General features: G+C 45.4%; 1 long non-coding RNA gene across 5 annotated transcripts in view; it reads left to right on the top strand.

Annotated features, from left to right (window-relative positions):
* LOC121872132 overlaps positions 1–8,828 on the top strand; it is a 30,755-nt gene extending 21,927 nt beyond the window's left edge. For all 5 annotated transcript variants that reach the window (XR_006090039.1, XR_006090035.1, XR_006090037.1 and 2 more), the window contains exon 3: positions 8,762–8,828. This is a non-coding gene — a long non-coding RNA (uncharacterized LOC121872132). The remainder of the gene's footprint in view (positions 1–8,761) is intronic.
* The last annotated feature ends 9,220 nt before the right edge of the window (positions 8,829–18,048 follow it).

Here is an 18,048-nt window from a genome sequence, read left to right on the forward strand (position 1 = left end):
AGTGGAGGGGGTGAGGAGGTAGAGGGGGGGGTGAGGAGGTAGTAGAGGGGGGGAGAGGTAGAGGGGGGTGGAGGGGAGGTAGTAGAGGGGTGAGGAGGTAGTAGAGGGGGTGGGAGGAGGTAGTAGGGGGTGAGGAGGTAGTAGAGGGGGGGTAGGGAGGTAAGGGGTGGGAGGAGGTGGGGAGGGGTGAGGGGAGGTAGTAGAGGGGGGTGAGGAGGTGGTAGAGGGGGTAGAGGTAGGGGGGGGTGAGGGAGGTAGTAGAGGGGGTGAGGAGGTAGGGGGGAGAAGAGGTAGAGGAGGGTGAGGAGGTGTAAGGGGGTGAGGAAGGTAGAAGGGGGGGAGGAGGTAGAGAGGGGTGAGGAGGTAGTAGAGGGGGAGGAGGTAGTAGAGGGGGGAGGAGTAATAGAGGGTGGGGAGGGGTGAGGAGGTAGAGGGGTGGGGAGGTGAGTAGAGGGGGTGAGGAGGTAGTAAGAGGGGTGAGGAGGGTAGTAGAGGGGTGGGAGAGGTAGTAGAGGGGGTGGGGAGGAGTATAGAGGGGGTAGGAGGTAGAGGGGGGGTGAGGGAGGTAGGAGGGGGGGAGGTAAAGGGGGGTAGAGGAGGTAGTAGAGGGGCGTGAGGAGTAATAGAGGGGTGAGGAGGTAAGAGGGGGGTGATGAGGTAATAGAGGGGATGAGAGGTAGTAGAGGGGGGTGAGGGGAGGAGTAAGGGGGGGTGAGGAGGTAGTAGAGGGGGTGAGGGAGGTAGTAGAGGGGTGGGAGGAGGGTAGTAGAGGGGGTGATGAGGTAACAGAGGGGTGGTGAGGAGGTAGAGGGGGGGGAATAGAGGGGATGTGAGGGGGGGTAAGGGGAGGGAGAGGGGGGTGGGAGGAGGGTAGAGAGGGATGAGGAGGTAAGAGGAGGGGGTGAGGAGGTAGTAGGAGGGGGGGGAGGGGAGGGGTAGAGGGGGGGGAGGAGGTAGAGGGGGGTGAGGGAGGTAGGAGGGAGGAGGAGGTAGTAGAGGGGTGAGGAGGTAGTAGGGGGTGGGAGGGAGGTAGAGAGGGGGGTGAGGGAGGTAGTAGAAGGGGTAGAGGAGGTAGTAGAGGGGGGAGGGAGGATAGGGAGGGGGATGAGGAGGTAGTAGAGGGGGAGGGGAGGTGAAGTAGGAGGGGGTGATGAGGTAGAGGGGGGAGGAGGATAGAGGGTGTTGAGGGGAGGTGTAGAGGGGGTTGAGGGAGGTAGTAAGGGGTGAGGAGGTAGTAGAGGGGGTGGAGGAGGTAGTAGAAGGGGTGAGAGGTAGTAGAGGGGTGAGGAGGTAGTAGAGGGGGTGAGGAGGGAGGGGGAGGGAGGTAGAGGGGGGGTGAGGAGGTAGTAGAGGGGTGGGAGGGTGGTAGAGGGTGGAGAGGTAGTAGAGGGGGCGGAGGGTAGTAGAGGTGAGGAGGTAGGAGGGGAAGAGGAGGTGGTAGAGGGGGTGAGGAGGTAAAGAGGGGGTGAGGGTAGAGGGGGGGAGGTAGTAGGGAGGGGGGGAGGGTAGTAGAGGGGGGGTGAGGAGGTAGTAGAGGGGGTGAGGAGGTAGGTAGAGGGGGTGAGGAGGAGTAGTAGAGGGGTGAGGAGGTAGTAGAGGGGGGTGAGGAGGTGATGGGGGTGAGGGAGGTAGTGGGGGGGGGGAGGAGGTGGTAGAGGGGGGTGAGGAGGTAGTGGAGGGGGGGGGACTCTTATGGGGTCCTCAGATATGTCTTTGGTGAATCATTATTACTGTTGTTGTTACTAATGTTGTTGTTTTTGTTAATACTGTTGTTGTTGTTACTAATGTTGTTGTTTTTGTTAATACTGTTGTTGTTGTTGTTACTAATGTTGTTGTTTTTGTTAATACTGTTGTTGTTGTTATTGTCTTACGGTTTTTTTTGTTGCCGTCGTGTTAATGTCATGATGTTCGTCTTCCTTTTATGACTCTCAGGACATAATGTACATCTCCACCTCTCTCTCTTCTCTCCTTCCCTCTCTCTCTTCTCTCTTCTCTCTCTCTCTCTCTCCCCTCTCTCTCACACATATATCTCACTTTGATACTCATGCTTTGTGTTAGGAGGAAAAACTTTAACCTTAGAAACCTTTTAAAATTGTAGCCCAAAGCGTGGAGGACTGGACAGAGTTATTATGAGAGATGGTAACTTTATAAGCCTGTGGGGTGGGGGGCTGGCTGTATAACCAGCCATATTAACTGTCGTTTTTCTACCTGGGATGAGTTTTATGTTTTTGACCTCTGTTTAAAGCTTCGTGGGTGTAGGAGGGATGTGTGTGTGTGTGTGTGTGTGTGTGTGTGTGTGTGTGTGTGTGTGTGTGTGTGTGTGTGTGTGTGTGTGTGTGTGTGTGTGTAATCAAGGTATCATTTAGATTTTAGATGGTCAGTCTGTTATTTTTGACCTCCCTAATGTGGGTAATTCTTGCATTTCCATAAGTTTTAGCCAGTTTTAATCCTGAAAAACGTTGTGTCGTATTTCTCGCCATTATAAAGTTTGGCGGGATTGAATGTTTATATTATACCGCAAACCGATCATATGCCGCTACAGAGCCCAAAGCATTTTATCACCTAATTTAGAGTTTCTTTCGGAAATAACAATCATATAGTTCTTGTTAAATTTAAATATATTTTTGTATCATATAATAATGATAATAATAATAATAATAATTATAATTAACGGTTTATTGAAAAAATCTGCAACCCGAAAGGCTAAATATACATTGGACATAAATGACTTATCATACATTGGTGGTTTAACAAAAACCTTCACTAGAAAGGTAAAGGAACACTTTTCGCCATTTCAACTACTCCTGTAGTTTATTATAAATCCTCCTGTAGTGCATTTGCATCCTGCCTGAATTAATCTGCCGCCCTATTTTGTTCAAATCCGCAAACACTTATGTCTGCTGATCCCAGTATCTAGATCGTTTTATAGATTATGAACAAGAGTGGGCCCAGTAATGACCCTGGGGAACCCCACGGTTACAGCCCACTCAATTTACAACTACCTACGCTGACCCTCTGTGTTCTATCAGTAAGCCATGATTTTATCCAATTTAACTTTCCTGATACCAGGCCAGCAACTTTTCTCAGAAGCCTCTGATGCGGTACTCTGTCAAACGCTTTGCTAAGTCCAAGTAAATAATATCAGAATTATCGTCATCTACTACCTCGAAGACTTTCCTAAAAAAACGTCAGCAGATTTGTTAGACAAGATTTTTCCTTTGTAAACCCTTGTTGGGAGATATTAATGAACATTTTTCTCTAAATGCGATCCGAATGCTATTTGCTATTATTGATTCAGGAAATTTCCCCACTACTGACGTCAAACTGATCGGCCATTAATTTGACCTGATGCTCTATCTCCCTTTTTGAATATGAGTACTACATTTGCCTGTTTCCACAAGTCTGGCACAACTCAGTGTCTAATGATTCTGTAAATAAATTTCGAGGGTCCGCTAATCTGTTCCTTACACTCTTTCAAAACTCGAGGAAAAATTTCATCCGGCCCTGGGGATTTGTCTTTTAATTTATTTTCCTTCTTAAATTTCCTCATGAATTTCTTCAGTAATCTGATAAAAAGTAGCTGTTCAATGCTTTGTATTTCTTCACTGTCATCGATCACTTCCTTCTCCCCCGACTTTAAGGTCCAACTTTGTCCTCTGACCTTTGTGGTGCAGTGACTCGTTCTCTGGTGTTGACATGAGGACTTGACGCGGTCATGGAGATGGGTGATGTGGGGAATGGTCCTCTCCAGTACCTCCTCAACTAAGCGATGTTGTTCCCAGGATAACTGATTTACACCGCCTGGTTAGAAGTTGGTGGTCAATTTGCAAGATGTTTATTTCTGGGTGTAGAACCTTACTGGTGGTCCACGGCTCTCGCTAGGCTATCTAGTGCTGAATTCACTGAAGCTTAACTTCACTTTCAACACGTGTGCATGCGTGCACGCTATGGCGACACCGTGGTGTAATGGTAAATATGCTTGTTTCGCATTTGATGGTCCCAGGATCGATCCCGAACAGGATGAAATTCTGAGCAAGTTTCTTTACGCCATTTGCCTCTGTCTACCCAGCAGTAATTGGGAACCTGGATGTTAATCTATTTGTGGATTGTGTTCCGGGATAATGGTTAACCATCCAGTTGGCAAGTTGTCAGTCTCCTCTCATTATTCCTTGACCCTGGGTCACACAACTCGTTAACTGAGGTGTGGTTGTTGGTTTGCATAGCTTCTGCACCATAAACAATACACGCCCAGTGGGCTTAATTCAGAATTCTCGAACACGAGCATAAACCATTATTAAATTATTGTTATGTATGTGTGTTCGTCTCCTCCAAACTAGTAGAATTGTATAACAACTTTAATTAATGAAAAAACTGCATCAATTACCTACACTAATGAGCCAAACATCCATTATATATCACATTTTAATATTCACCTATAATTATTGTTCTAAAATTTGTGTTAAGTTTTATATTGTGTGTTGCTGGTTTGCTGGTATGTGACTGTATCAAGCACCTCCATGAACCGTAGTTGACTGTATCAAGCACCGCCATGAACCGTGTGTTGACTGTATCAAGCACACGCCATGAACCGTGTGTTGACTATCAAGCACCCCATGAACCGTGTGTTGACTGTATCAAGCACCGCCATGAACCGTGTGTTGGCTGTATCAAGCACCGCCATAGAACCGTGTGTTGACTGTATCTTCTCTTGGTGACTAATTACCCTTGGGTTAGTGTATTACCTTACACCACTGTAATATTCTTATAAGTTACTGGAATGGTCACTCCAAGAACCTGACCTGTTATCCACCACCTGTTGACCTGTTATCCATCACCTGTTGACCTGTTATCCACCACCTGTTGACTTGTTATCCACCACCTGTTGACTTGTTATTCACCACCTGTTGACCTGTTATCCCACACCTGTTGACCTGTTATCCACCACCTGTTGACCTGTTATCCACCACCTGTTGACTTGTTATCCACCACCTGTTGACTTGTTATCCACCACCTGTTGACTGTTATCCACCACTTGTTGACCTGTTATCCACCACCTGTTGATCTGTTATCCACCTGTTTACCTGACCTGTAAGTTCATCATGTACAGCGCCCTAACAGCCTGCAGGTGACGTCAACAACGCTACTCATTTGACACTGGGGAGAAGACTCATTTTGACTTCACTAGGGAAGGCTCATTTGACTTCACTAGGGAGAATCATTTTGACTTCACTGGGGAGGGCTCATTTGACTTCACTAGGGAGAATCATTTTGACTTCACTAGGGAGAATCATTTTGACTTCACTAGGGAGGGACTCATTTGACTTCACCAAGGGAAGATGGCGGGTTGACACGTTGGCTTCAGGAGGTTTCCCAAAGCTGAAGAAATGATCCGGCGGGCGGTAGTGAAGGTAAAATTCAAATGGGTGTCGGTGATGGTTACTGGTGGAGGATGAATAATGGTCCCCTTCCTCCTCCCTCCTCCTTATCTTCCCTCCTCCTCCTCTATCTTCCCTCCTCTTCCCTCCTCCTTATCTTCCCTCCTCTTCCTACCCCCTTCCTTTTTTCCTTCTTTCCTTCATTCGTTATAGAGGTCAGGAGCAGCCATGTGTGTATATCAGTTGCCACCCACCCACCGCCCGTCCACCCCCCTTGCCCACCGCCCACTTGTGCTCTCACCCCCAACTGCTGCCTCAACTGTGTCCATACAATGAGGTACAGCTTTAGTAAACGCTAAATTTGCAGGTACGTTGGGCAGAAAATTTGGGACAGGTGTGATAGGGACTCTGTCTGTCTGTCTGTGGGTGTGTCTGTCTGTCTGTATCTGTCTGTCTGTCTGTCTGTTAAATGGACAGGAGGTCTCTTTATATATACGGGATATGGGAGGGGTTGCCAGATGTCGTCTTTGAGAGAGGGTCGACCCACAATAATTTGGAGGTGTGGTGTCACATTCATTAGCAGTGCAGCGCCTTAAAAACACACACACACACACACACACACACACACACACACACACACACACACACACACACACACACACACACACACACACACACACACACACATATATATTTTGCCACAGTAATTCTTGTCCATGACGCAGGTGTTGTAGACCATCCCGGCACTCACTAGACTATCCTGGCACTGACTAGAAGTACTAGACTATCCCGGCACTCGCTAGACTATTCTGGCACTCACTAGACTATCCTGACACTAACTAGACTATTCTGGCTCACTGAATATCCTGGTACTCACTAGACTATCCCGGCACTCACTAGACTATCCTGGCACTCACTAGACTATCCTGGCACTCACTAGACTATCCTGGCACTCACTAGACTATCCTGGCACTAACTAGACTATCCTGGCACTCACTAGACTATCCCGGCACTCACTTGACTATCCCGGCACTCACTAGACTATCCCGGCATTCACTAGACTATCCGGCACTCTTGACTATCCGGCACTCACTAGACTATCCCGGCACTCCTTGACTATCGGCACTCACTAGACTATCCCGGCACTCACTAGACTATCCCGGCATTCACTAGACTATCCGCACTCATGACTATCGGCACTCACTAGACCAGTGGTTCTCAACCTTGTTTGCCCCATGCACCCCTTTCACCATATATCAGAATGTCATTCACCCTCCTCTCCAAGATTGTCTGCCCCAAAAGTGCATTCCAAATAATATGCATATAATACTGAAAACCTTTATTTTTTCCATATTAGTACATATACATTTACAATTTTACATGGATTATTTTTATAGTGGAGTTTTACAAATAAATCCCAATTGAAAATGTTGATGGATTTTAAAAACTTGAAATAAAAGCAAAATAGTTTTTTTATTATAATGAATTACTTAACAGACCAAACTGAAGCATAATGCAATAAACAAAAGTTCAATAGAATACCAGGATATTGTAAATTTGTAATTAATTTTATTCAGATGAAGATTGCAGTCAATGAGAAACCCGGATTGTTTTTTCTTCGCCATTCTGGGATACGGGAGGAGTGCTTGGGCACAACGCAGGTCATTTTCTACTCTAATCTACTCCGTTGCTTGTTTTAATTTGCAACAGAGTTTAAAGCCTGACTCACAAAGATATGTCGACAACGAAGTATGCACGGATAGTTTCTGCCACTTTTGGGTAGGAATTCCACATCAAGGCCAAAATTTGTATTGATTTCTCATCACATCTCTTGCTCCAGAATCAGTTCTCTCCCTGAAAACCTGAATTTCCCCTGTTGAGAACGCCTGGTTTAGGTTATATTTGGTTGGGTTAGTTATATTTGGTTGCTTAGTTATATATTATATATTATCGTGTTATTCTGCCGGTGTCTATGTGGCATCTCTCCAGTCTGACCTTGTGGCACCATTCCTGTACTTGAGGTGTGGAGGGGGAGTTTTATATGCAAAGGCGGCCTTTTCACCTCTCCATAGTGCCTGAGCGCTCCCTGAATGAGTGCCTCTGCAATGACTTTCAGGATGAAAAATGGCTCTGGGAATATGACTGATTGACCTCTAAGAATAACAACTAGAATGACTGTCCCAAGGAATAATGACTGTTGAAATGACACACTCTCTCTCTGATGGAGGTGGAGGGCGAGACAGGTGGAGGGGAGGCAGGTGGAGGGGACAGGTGGAGGGCGAGACAGGTGGAGGTGGAGGGCGAGGTAAGAGGCAGGAGGATCACTCAGCTTTAACACATGAGTTATGAACCCTACATACACAGAGAAAGAGAAAGAAAGGAGAGAGACAGAGAGAAAGCAACACACACACACACACGCACACACACACACACACACACACACACACACACACACACACACACACACACACACACACACACACACACATTCTCATTTGTATTCAGCAGCGACGCTCACCACAGCCCGGCAGTAAGGGAAAAAATCCCTCAGATTTGTAAGGGTCCAGTGAGGGAAAATCCCACGCAGATTTACATGGATGCATATGTAGGGGGATTTGGGGGCATTTTAGGACATATGAAGGACAGCTGGTGGTATTTTAGCATTCTTGAGGCATATGGGGACATTTTGGGGGGTAATTTTGATTATATATGATACACCTTCTGGGCTACGTCATGACCTCTGTATCTGATATTAAGAGGCTGGAGACATACCAACCCATATGGTGAGAGGCTTCTTCCTTCCCCCTTCCCTTCCCCTTCCCCTTCATCCTCTCCCCACCTCCCTCTCTGCCCCCCTCACCCTCCCTCTTCTCGCCCTCCTCTCCCCCACCTCCCCCTTCTCGCTCCTCTTCTACCCCTTCCCCTGTTGCTTCTCTTTCAGGGAGGGAGGAAGGGGAAGTGTGACTGGGAGAGGGGGAGAGGGAGGAGAGGGAGAAATGAATGACAACGTGTACGTGACATTACTGTCCGTAACACACACACACACACACACACTGTCTCTCTCCTCCTCCATATTAATAGCACACATTTTCCATATAATGTGTATAATGTATGTTACTATACACCAACCCCATATAATGTGTATAATGTATGTTACTATACACTAACCCCCATAATTGTATAGTGTATGTTACTATACACCAACCCCATATAATGTGTATAGTGTATACATATACACTAACCCCATATAATGTGTATAGTGTATGTTACTATACACTAACCCTTAACGTGTATAGTGTATGTTACTATACACTAACCCCTATAATTATAATGTATAGTATGCCTTATAGGCCGTGCAGTTATGTTGTATTTTCTCTGTATTTCAGTTTATGAATGAAAAGATTGCGGAGTTGAAGGAACCAAACTAGATGAAGACTTTTCGAAATGGAAAGGGTGAGTGTTCCTAGTAGAATATTCTGATATACCATGTTGCTAGTAGTATACCATGTTGTTAGTAGAATATTTTGATATACTCTGTTGCTAGTAGTATACTCATGTTGCAGAGTAGAATATTCTCTGAATACTCTTGTGGCTAGTAGTATACTCATGTTGCTAGTAGAATTTTCTGATATACTTCTTGTGTCTAGTAGTATACTACATGTTGCTAGTAGAATATTCTGATATACTCTCTGTATAGTAGTATACTCATGTCATGTAATAGTATAATCTGATATACTCATGTTAGCTAGTAGAATAATCTGGAGATAATCTCTTGTGGCTAGTAGTATAATCTGATATACTCTTGTTGCTAGTAGTATAATCTGATATACTCATGCTGTTAGTAGTATAATCTGATATACTCTTGTTGCTAGTAGTATAATCTGAGATACTCTTGTGGCTAGTAGTATAATCTGAGATACTCTTGTTGCTAGTAGTATAATCTGATATACTCTTGTTGCTAGTTGTATAATCTGATATACTCTTGTTGCTAGTTGTATAATCTGATATACTCATACTCTAGTAGTAATTACCTTTCATGGTATAACCATGCTATCACTTACACGCACTGCCGTGTGTGTGTGTGTGTGTGTGTGTGTGTGTGTGTGTGTGTGTGTGTGTGTGTGTGTGTGTGTGTGTGTGTGTGTGTGTGTGTGTGTGTGTGTGTGTGTGTGTGTGTGTGTGTGTGTGTGTGTGTGTGTGTGTGTGTGTCCTTCCTTACTATTACAAAACTATAATTAAATTGTTTACGTTATGGTTTAGCTTCCAGCGGGGAGAGAGGAAGGAAATATAAAATTGTGGAAAAGGCTGAAATGGGACGAAGAAATGAAAACCATGGCGAGAAACCGTCGACGAGCAGTGTAACCGGTGGTGCCGTCCTTAGAGTTTTACGGTCCTGCTTACTGCACGAGCTAAGGGTCCGTCACACATACACACACACACACACACACAAAACTACATACCTTTTCATTACACCCTCTCCTCCACACACTTCCCTGTTCATCATCCAGCGCTCCTACGACATTAACACGTTGATATTTTCCTTAGATTAGTTTCTCAATCAATCTCACCAGATTAAAAAAAATAATAATAAATCTACTAATTGACCTGTTGTCATCTCTACGTACCATCAGACACTTCGTGGGACGTAAGGGAAACTCTATTAAATTTACGGGGCCGGACTTCCATATGTCATGTCACCTTTCCTGAATGCTCTCTAACTCAAGACAAAAACTACGGTAAATTTGAAGTTTGGAAAGAAAAATCGATGATTAAGGAGGGAGATTTCACGATAAAAAAAATAATTCCATTTTTTTTTTTCTCGCGATAGTTATGAGTTGAGGATTTGTAAAGAATATGGAAAGCTGGTGATGAGGTGAAGGAGACAGGAAGAAGTGAAGATATTGAAGGAGGTCTGGATGGCTACTGAGGACGTGTAGCAAATGTTCGTACGTTCATCATTTAATATTTTAAATGATCGCACGAGCTATTTCATATTAAACTGCACCTCACTTTAGCTACGGTACAATAGAACCAGGTTAAATTGTCAACGAAATTGTCATAATATATCGTAGATCATGTGTGTGTGTGTGTGTGTGTGTGTGTGTGTGTGTGTGTGTGTGTGTGTGTGTGTGTGTGGTGTGTGTGTGTGTGTGTGTGTGTGTGTGTAAGTGTTACTGTTCACCACCATTACCACCATCACTACTAATACTACTACTGTATCCCAATCACCACCACTGTAACACTTACTACCATCACCACCACCACCTCTACTACTACTACTTTTTACCGTACTAAACCAATAATATCACCACCAACCACTACTATTGCTAATACCTCCAACAACTAATACTATCACCTAGACGAGTGTAAATAAAGTGATGACCATGACATGAAGGCGGGGTTTAGTATTGGTGTAGCAGGCGGGTGGCGGGCAAGAGAAGCAGCCCAGTGATAAAGAGAGAGGGAGGAGAGTGGTGAGAGGAGGAGGCAGGCAGACTGACTCGCCACTGGTGGAGCTCATTGTACGTATTTGTCCGCTGCTCTGATGTGTGGGGCGTGAGGAGGGATGGTGGTGTGGACACTTGACCTCTAGAAGACCCAGTGACCTCTGACCTCTGTATGACCAGCAAATGTGACTGACCATCTGTGTTACCCAGTATGTGACCCCTGATTATCTGTGTGTGTGTGTGTAATACCTCTCTCTCTCTCATCACACCATTACTTGTTTATTTCACTACACACACGACCACCTTGTACCACCTTTCCTCCCTTTAAATCTCCCTCTCCTTCCCCCGCCCCATCCTCTCCTTCCCAGTCTCTCAGGAGGATAAACGAACTGTGGGACTATGAAAACACATTAGCTGATGGATATTTTATAGCATGTTTGGTGGTGAAGTAATGGTCTCTCTCTCTCTTATTATGTATTTTACCCCTGAGTTCACATTATATCTGGCAAGATCATTGTACTCTGGATTAATTCATTGTACTCAATGGGTTTAAAATAACTTACTCACGGACTGAGTTATTGCACTCTGGAGGCTGGCCTCAGCTCAAGGGTTGTCAGCCTGGAGGAGGAGGCTATCACTCGATGGGGGACTGAGTGAGGTGTATCACAGATCGAACCACCACTGAAACTGCAGAGAGAGGCACCCTCCCCCTCTCTCTCTCACCAAATCTCATTCTTTCTCTCACTTCCCTCACTGTCCCTTCACCCCACTCTCTCTCACTTCACTGTCCCTCTCACCCCTCACTTTCTACCTCTCACTGTCCCTTCACCTCACTTTCTCTCACCACTGTCCTCCTTCACCTCACTTTCTCTCACCTCTCACTGTCCCTTCACCTCACTTTCTCACCTCACTGTCCCTTCACCTCACTCTCTACCTCACTGTCCCTTCACCTCACTTCTCTTCTCTCACCTCTCACTGTCCCTTCACCTCACTCTTTCTCCCACCTCACTGTCCCTTCACCTCACTTCTTCACCTCTCACTGTCCTTCACCTCACTTCTTCACCTCTCACTGTCCCTTCACCTCACTTCTCTCACCTCTCACTGTCCCTTCCACTCACTTCTCACTGTCCCTTCACTCACTTCTCTCACCTCTCACTGTCCCTTCACCTCACTCTCTCACCTCTCACTGTCCTTCACTCACTTCTTTCTCTCACCTCTCACTGTCCCTTTCCACCTCACTTTCTCTCACCTCTCACTGTCCCTCACCCCACTTTCTCTCACCTCTCACTGTCCCTTCACCTCACTTTCTCTCACCCTCTCACTGTCCCTTCCACCTCTACTTCTCTCACTTCCTCACTGTCCCTTCCACCTCACCTCTCCCCACCTTCCACTGTCCCTTCCACCTCACTTTCTCACCTCTCACTGTCCCTTCACCTCACTTCTCTCACCGTCCCTCTCATCTCACCTCTCTCTCACCTCACTTACTCCCTTCAACCCACTTTCTCTCACCTCTCACTGTCCCTTCACCTCACTCCTCTCTCACCTCTCACTGTCCCTTCACCACTCTCTCACTTCTCACTGTCCCTTCACCTCACTTTCTCTCACCTCTCACTGTCCTCCTTCACCTCACTTTCTCCTTTCTCTCTACTGTCCCTTCAACCTCACTTTCTTTCACTTCACTGTCCTTCACCTCACTTTCTCTCACCCTCTCACTGTCCCTTCACCTCACTTTCTCTCACCTCACTGTCCTTCACCTCATCACTTTCACCTCTCACTGCTTCTGCCTTTTCTCACTTCTTCTAACCTCTACTTTTTCTCACTTTTACTCGTCCCTCACTGGTTACACTCAGCAGCCCGCACCACCCACACGCCCGCACCACCCACACGCCCGCACCACCCACACGCATGATATATAATTTTAATTTAACAAACAGAGCTATACCTCATCACACTATGCAACAACTTGCATTTTTATAATAATGTTAGAAATAATAGTAATAAAATACTACTACTACTACTACTACTACTACTACTAATAATAATAATAATAATAATAATAATAATAATAAGAGTTAGAGTTAAGGGTTTATTGATATCTTCTGCAGCTGAAGACAAAAAAAATATACAATGGATTGAAATGCCTTATTACATACAGTAACGTGAGGGTTGGCCGTTTAACAAAAGCTTTCATTACAAAATTAAAAGGAACTTGAGGTGAACATACGTTATTTTACAGTGGATGGTAGGGGTTGGTCCTATGCCCTTGTGATTGAGGTCACGTAGGTCAGTGTGTTGGAGCAGCAGTAGCCTTCACAGGTATTGTCATGATGGATCTCCAGTGTGTGTCAATCCGCTTGTCGTCTTTGTCTGAGGCAAAAACACAAGAAACCTCAAAAGAATAGGTCTATTTTTCCTTGATCCGTTCCGTATCCTTCAGTCTGAACCCCCAGTGAACCCTCTGAGACCGAATCCTGCTGTGAACCTCTGTTGTGTGAGCAACTGGGAATTCGTCGCCATCTTGGAGGGAAGATTGTCTAGGTAGCACCCCATGAGAACGTCGCACTGTGTGTGTGTGTGTTGGATGATTTTTCCAGGACTTCCATACAATCTATTTTATCATCTTCCAGACCACCCACCTTTACATTTTTCCAGACCTCACCCTCATCTTCCAGATACCCACTCCATATTTTCCAGACTCCCCTCATCTTCCAGACCACCCACTCCACATTTTCCAGACCTCACCCCCTCATCTTCCAGACTACCCACCCATATTTCCAGACCCTCACCCCCTCATCTTCCAGACCACCCACTCCACATTTTCCAGACCTCACCCTCATCTTCCAGACCACCCACTCCATATTTTCTCCAGACCTCACCCCTCATCTTCCAGACCACCCACTCCACATTTTCCAGACCTCACCCCTCATCTCCAGACTACCCACTCCATATTTCCAGACCCTCACCCTCATCTTCCAGACTACCCACTCCATATTTTCCAGAAACTCGCACATCATCTTCCAGACCCTCACTTCATCTTCCAGACCCCACTCTTCATCTTCCAGACCACCCACTCACACTTTTCCAGACCCTCACCCCTCATCTTCCAGACTACCCACTCCATATTTTCCAGACCCCTCGCACATCATCTTCCAGACCCCACTCTTTCATCTTCCAGACCCTCACTCTTCATCTTCCAGACCCTCTCACTCTTCATCTTCCAGACCCACTTTCATCTTCCAGACCTCACTCTTCATCTTCCAGACCTCACACCCCATCTTCAGCAGCTTCTTCTTCAGTTTTATCTCATGTAATATGCATCTCCTCAAATCTCTCTCCACACACGCTACACCCCATCAAAGACTCTCTCTCTCTCCTCTCCACAAACGCTAAGACCCCATCAAAGACCCCTCTCTCTCTCTCTCTCTCTCTCCACACGCTAAGACCCTATCAAAGACTCTCTCTCTCTCTCCAATCTCTCCCACACCCATCAAAGGCCCTCTTTTGCTCTCGTTTTAATGGTAAGGAATTTTAAATTGAGTCTTCCTGAGGGCCTTGCCTACTGCTGTCTGTATGGTGATGTGAGGGAGGGTAAGGGTGTAGTGAAGGAGAGGGAGGGAGGGTGTGAGAGGTGGTGTGTGTGAGGAACGTGTTAGGTGTGAGGGAGGGTGGTATGGTGGTGAGGGAGCATGAGGTTATGTGGTGTGAGGGGGGTGTGATGTGATAGGAGGGTAGGTGGATGAGGGGTGTAAGGCATTGTGAGGGGTATGGTGTGATATGATGGAAGGTATGGTGATTGGTATGATGTGGTGTAATGTGATGTATAGTGGTGTGAGTATTGATGATGATGTTAGATATCAGAAAGAGGATATCGCAAAAAAAGATGAATAGGCCAGGTCAGGTCAGGTCAGGTCAGGTCACATCTCATAAATCGTCGCCAGCAGGTCACACCTCCTGGTAACATGGTAGCGATTGTGTCACTACTACCAGCCTGCTTCCTCCTCTCCCCCCGTGTTCTAACAACTTCAACGAACCAACCCCCCACCAGTCACCCTCCACCCCCCACGTGACCCAGTTTCCCTCAGTTCCCTTTTGAGAATAACGATATACCCCTCACCTCCTCACCTCACCTTTTCCTCTGATTCATAAGAGAAAAACACTGGCTGAGGGAAACGAGGGTTCGAGGTAAACCGCTATGACGAGTATTGTAGGTGTCGCCGGGTGGGTGATGGGCGGTTGGTGGTGGGCGCCAGAGTGGTGTGGACTGCAGACATGAGGATGGTGAAGGATTCAGACAAACTTAATGTCACTTTATTGTCGAATCAACCATATTTTGTCGCCCACCACCGCCCCATCCCCTTGTGTGTGTGTGTGTGGTGTGTGTGTGTGTGTGTGTGTGTGTGTGTGTGTGTGTGTGTGTGTGTGTGTGTGTGTGTGTGTGTGTGTGTGACCGCTCTTGAACACTCCATTAATTGGAATGTCCCAGAGCTCCCTTTGCTGGTATGACTCTTGGTGACTTTAATGGGAAACCCAAAACCAAAAACCAAAACCAAAAAGAGCTCCTGAATAACTCGTTAACGGAAGAGTCCTGAATAACCCGTTAATGAAGAGTCCGAATAACCCGTTAATGGAAGATCCCGAATAACTGTTAATGGAAGAGTCCCGAATAACCCGTTAATGGAAGAGTCCTGAATAACCCCGTTAATGGAAGAGTCCTGAATAACTCTGTTAATGGAAGAGTCCTGGAATAACCCAAAAAAACCAAAACCAATTGAAGATTCCTGGAATAACTCGTAAATGGGAAGAGTCCTGAACAAATTCGTTAATGGAAGAGTCCTGAATAACTCGTTAATGGAAGAGTCCTGAATAACTCGTTAATGGGAAGAGTCCCGGAATAACTCGTTAATGGAAGAGTCCTGGAATAACTCGTTAATGGGAAGAGTCCTGAATAATAGATTAATAGGAAGAGTCCTGAATAACTCGTTAATTGGAAGAGTCCCGAATAACTCGTTAATGGAAGAGTCGAATAACTCGTAAATGGGAAGGGAATCATAGAATAACTCGTTAATGGAAGAGTCTCGATAACTCGTTAATGGAAGAGTCCTGAATAACTCGTTAATGGAAGAGTCCTGAATAACCCGTTAATGGGAAGAGTCCTGAATAACTCGTTAATGGGAAGAGTCCTGGAATAACTCGTTAATGGGAAGAGTCCTGAATAACTCGTTAATAGGGAAAGGTCCTCAGAATAACTCGTTAATGGGAAGAGTCCAAATAACTCGTTAAAGGAAGAGTCTGGAATAACTCGTTAATGGAAGAGTCATAGAATAACTCGTTAATGGGAAGAGTCCTGGAATAACTCCGTTAATGGGAAGAGTCCTGAATAACTCGTTAATTGGAAGAGTCCTGGAATAACTCGTTAATTGGAAGAGTCCTAGAATATCGTTAATGTGAAGAGTCCTGGAATAACTCGTTAATAGGAAGAGTCCTGGAATAACTCGTTAATGGGAAGAGTCCTGGAATAACTCGTTAATGGAAGGTCCTGGAATAACTCGTTAATGGGAAGAGTCCTGGAATACTCTCGTTAATGGAAGAGTCCTGGAATAACTCGTTAATGTGAAAGAGTTCTGGAATAACTCGTTAATGGGAAGAGTCCTGGAATAACTCGTTAATGGGAAGAGTCCTGGAAAATAACTTCGTTAATGGGAAGAGATCTTTAAAACCTCATTAGTGGAAAAGTTCTACAAAACCTCATTAATAACAAAGTCTGTATAGTTGTCTGTTATGACCAGGTGTGGAGGGCTATGTTATGACAGGTGTAGGGTTGTCTGTTATAACAGGTAACGGAGTGTGTGTGGTTGTCTGCTATAACAGGTGTGTACGGGTTACATTAACATTATAAACGAACGTCATTTACTAAATTTAGGTTCTGTTTTTTGCCTGAATAGTCGGACCTATTTTTGTATTCATTTTAGTATATTTGAATCAGGTCAGGTCAGGCCAGATCAGGTTAATTTAGGTAGGTCAAGTCAAGTCAGGTTAGATTAGGTTGGCTTAGGTCAGGTCAGGTCCAATTTAGGTAGGTCAGGTCGTCAGGTTAGATTAAGTTGGGTTAGGTTGGCTTATGTTAGGTTGGGTCAGGTTAGTTAATTTAGGTAGGTCAGTTCAATTTAGGTAAGTCATGGTCAAGTCAGGTTAGATTAGGTTAGTTAGGTTGGCTTACGTTAGGTTAGGGTCAGGTTATGATACGTTCAGTTAAATGCTATAGTGATATCATCTTACCTATATATCCATTACAGAAAACGGACATCATGTCGAGCTGGTGGAGGACCTTCAGCTCAGACAAAGGAGTTCCTCACCCTAACCCAGCCTCCAGGGGCCCAAGATGTCACAGTCAAGGGCATCACAGTGTTGTCCGGGCAGGCCAGGCGTCCACCTACCCCCAGCCTGAGGGTGTTTTGGGTGAGGCCATGGCTGGCTACAGCAAGGCTCACGAGGACAACCCCATGGTGATACTTGTTTGCTACCTGAGTGTTACTGTTACCTGGGTGTTACTGCTACCTGAGTGTTGCTGTTACCTGGGTGTTATTTACTTATTACTAAGTAATAATAGTAGAAGAATATGTTGCAACCTATATCTTGCGCTAGTCGAGCCCACCTTACTCGATTATACAGTTCGGTTCTGGTGCCTATTATAGAATGGATATCAATTCACTAGAGTCAGTGCAGCGAAGAGACAGGCAAAAATGATTCTGGACTTAAAACCTTCATATCAAGATAGATTAAAAACAACTTGCATTCCTAAAAGACGAAGAGTGTGGGGAATATGATAGAATTATTTAAGTGGGTGAGGAATCAATAAAGGGATATAGATAAAGTTCTTATAATATCTGAGCAGGATAGGTCTCAGAACCAACGGATTTAAAGTTGATAAGTTTAGGTTTAGGAGGGAGATAGGAAGGAACTGGTTCACAAATAGGGTGGTGGACGAGTGGAACAAAGCAACAACTTTGTAGTAAGTGCTGGAACCTGGAAAGTTTCAAAAGGAGGCTGGATAGATTCATGGATGATAGAGAGTGGTAGTAACTCTCGACAGGAGACTGCCATGCACAGGTCAACCGGCCTATGCAGACTCCTTATTTTCTTATGTTGTTATGTTACCTGGGTGTTATTTACCTGGGTGTTGATGTTACCTGGGTGTTGATGTTGCCTGGGTGTTGATATTTACCTGG

Source organism: Homarus americanus, unplaced genomic scaffold (assembly GCF_018991925.1).
Source record: "Homarus americanus isolate GMGI-L3 unplaced genomic scaffold, GMGI_Hamer_2.0 scaffold18069, whole genome shotgun sequence".
NCBI classification, from domain to species: Eukaryota; Metazoa; Arthropoda; class Malacostraca; order Decapoda; family Nephropidae; genus Homarus; species Homarus americanus.